Below are 3,296 nucleotides of genomic sequence, written 5' to 3'. Positions count from 1 at the left end.
TTATAAATTACTTAAAATCCAAAATGAAAAATGAAAATTCATGAATTAAGTTTGGTTCGTTTTAATTACATGCAAAACCGAAACCAGACAGAAAGTTCATTTCTTTACTAATACATTGAACAAACAGCCCACTTTTGTTTGGATTTGATTTTTTTTTATTCAGTGTTTTAGGTTACGGATCAGTTTTTCAGGTCTCATACGCACCCCTAGCCAAATGAACCGTTTAAAATAAAACAAAACAACCTGAATAACCAGTTTTCATATGAATCGGTTAATATTATCATTGTAAAGTTTAAACCTTTATGAGATTATAGATATCATACCGGAAGTAATATCGCCCGAAATTCCTTGCCACTGCCACATTGATAACCGATATTATCAGCATGTGATCATGCAACTAATATCTTTGATGTCCTTTTAGGAAGTGATAATAATGGATGCATTGAAGATTTACCATTCTTCAATAAAACAAGTGTTTTCCTCACTGTTTCTCTTGCAAGGTCTCTGTGTTTCTGTTTTCATTACAGTCAAGAAGTTAAAATAGAAATGTCAACTTTGGTCAAACATAAACAAATTTGACTAAGTTACCTGGCATCCCAAATATTTGGTCATGCTGTAATCAGCCAATGGGTTTTCAAACAGGCCCATTATAAACTTTACTCTTAGAATCCTTTCAACTGCATCGTCGATTCAGCTCATGGGTATGAACTTATTTTTGACCAAAGAAGTCAAACCGTCAACAAACTCACGGTATTTTAATGGGACCATGAACTGCAGTATTCCATCAATGCATTAGGTACTTGTGCAGCACAGTTAGAGGTGGCAAAATGAACAGGTTGGGTAACGGGTCAAAATATTTTGGTTCTGGTCAACCCCTTGCTCAAAAATTTGACCCTTTTAATACACAATCAGTGTGTTAAACATCATTACAAGGTTTATTATTGTTATTTCAAAATGAATTAGAATGTTTTATGGATTAAAATTACACTTTTTGTGTCACATGACCCGCTTGACATGTTTCCATTTTAGCTAGTTTTTAATCCGTTTGAAATAAAGCATAACCGTTATAAGAAAATCACACTCTAGGTGACTTTTGACCCGTTTTCTTTATAGCTAAATTTTGTACCCGTTTGAAATAAAACATAACCGTAACACTAAACGGAAGGAGAAAACAAACCAACCATGTCAATGCCAGCATTAGCCCCCGCTAATATGGAGTAGGTATAATTAGAATAGTTTTTGAGTGTTTAATATTGTGTTGCCTTCATTTGCTCTAACTTCTAGTTACTATTAAGAGACCTCATATTGCATACTACTAAACATATAATCCCAAAAATCAAGTCTCCTTCAGATAACGCAAGCTCTATCACATAAACCCCCAAAAAACCCTAATTCCAACCATGTCTTCTTCTTCTTCTTCTTCTCTTACCACTCTACCCTTCTTCATTCAAAACCCTAAACCCCCAATTTCACAACTTTCTGGGGCCAACGTCTAAATCTGCAAGTGGGTTTTGTCAATCATGCCCGGAAGAAAACATATCCAATTCAAGCCTTGGTTAAACGCCGAAAGGAGCTTCCTTTCGACAACGTTATCCAACGAGACAAGAAGCTTAAACTCGTCATGAAGATCCGAAAGATACTGCTATCCCAGCCCGATCGCGTGACTTGGGTCGCTTTCGACGCGCCTTAGGCCTTCAGAAACGAAGGCGGTTTATCGCCCTGTTGCGGAAGTTTCCGGGTGTGTTTCAGGTTGAGGAGGAAGGGGTTTACTCGCTTCGGTTTAGGCTAACGCCCGAGGCGGAACGGTTGTATCTCGAGGAGATGAAGGTTCGGAACGAAATGGAGGGTTTGCCGGTTGTTAAACTCAGGAAGCTGTTAATGATGTCGTTGGATAAGCGGATTTTAATCGAGAAGATTGCGCATTTGAAAAACGATTTAGGACTCCCGTTGGAGTTTCGTGACACCATTTGCCAGCGATATCCGCAGTATTTTAGGGTTGTGGGAACGGAAAGAGGGCCGGCTTTGGAGTTGACGCATTGGGATCCGGAGCTTGCGGTTTCGTTCGCCGAGCTTGAGGAAGAAGAGAAGCTGTCCGAAACGAGGGATTTGATTATCGACAGACCGCCGAAGTTTAACAGAGTGAAGTTACCGAGAGGTCTGCAGCTTTCGAAAGGTGAAATGAGACGGATCTCGCAGTTCAGAGACATGCCGTATATTTCGCCTTACTCGGATTTCTCAGCGTTGAAGCCTGGTACGGCGGAGAAAGAGAAGCACGCGTGTGCGGTTGTGCACGAGATGTTGAGTCTGACGGTTGAGAAGCGAACGTTGGTTGATCACCTTACGCATTTCCGAGAGGAGTTTAGATTCTCGCAGCAGCTTAGAGGGATGCTTATTAGACACCCTGATATGTTTTATGTATCGTTGAAAGGTGACCGGGACTCTGTGTTCCTTAGAGACGCGTATCGTGATTCTCAGTTGGTTGACAAGAACCGGCTGTTGGTGATTAAAGAGAAGCTTCGTGCGCTGGTTTCTGTTCCTAGGTTTAGAGGGCGTGTGGTGAAAACCGATTCAAATGATGCAAGTGATCAAGAGGAGGAGGAAGAGGATTGGTCGGATTTTGATGATTTAGTGGACAATGAAATGGGCGACGGCAACGATGATGACGATGACGATGACATGCCTCCTGATTTTGATGAAGATGATGAGAGCGCGCAGGGCGAAAGCAAAAAGGATGAAGCAAAGGTTCCTAGTCTTGTGTTGCCAGACGGGAGGCCGAGAGAACGCTGGTAAAACGAGATGTTTTGTGTTTTAGTGTTTTATATGTAGCACCTTAACATTTAAAGAGTAATCATATGTTTCAAGATAATATGATTGTGAGCAGTGCATTATATAGTAAGTAAATGCTGCTTTAAAATGTGTAATTGTATGAATATAAGTTCAGGTTAGAGATAGAATATGTTGACAGTAAGAACATTGCAGAGAGAAGCAGACTAGAAAACTGTTTTTGAGAAGTTTGAATCTGATATGATGAGTTATATAGTGAAGTGAACAAAAGTAAAAACCAGGTTGACAGCAGCAAGTGATGGAAATATTCAGATGTGATCAGTATGTGTTTCTGTATTGTATCTCAACTAGTTGACAAAACCCGCGCGCTTCGGTGGGGTAAAAAGCGGGAATTCGGTAGGTATCGGTTCAATTTGGTTCGATTAGTTAACCGGTGAATCAGATTGAATTTAAAGCGTGTACCAAACTGGTTTCAGATCTGGAGCCGGTTGATTTAAAGCGTGTACCAAAAG

At 40.3% G+C, this 3,296-nt stretch overlaps 1 pseudogene; it reads left to right on the top strand.

Moving 5' to 3' along the window:
• The first annotated feature begins 1,462 nt into the window (after positions 1-1,462).
• LOC143604531 (protein WHAT'S THIS FACTOR 1 homolog, chloroplastic-like) lies at positions 1,463-2,875 on the top strand (annotated as a pseudogene).
• The last annotated feature ends 421 nt before the right edge of the window (positions 2,876-3,296 follow it).

Source organism: Bidens hawaiensis, unplaced genomic scaffold, assembly GCF_021521415.1.
Source record: "Bidens hawaiensis isolate Kalapana, Puna unplaced genomic scaffold, B.hawaiensis_p1.1 tig00065527_1, whole genome shotgun sequence".
NCBI lineage: Eukaryota > Viridiplantae > Streptophyta > Magnoliopsida > Asterales > Asteraceae > Bidens > Bidens hawaiensis.
The sequence above is the reverse complement of the archived record's forward strand: the minus strand, read 5'-3'. Positions and strand labels throughout refer to the sequence as shown.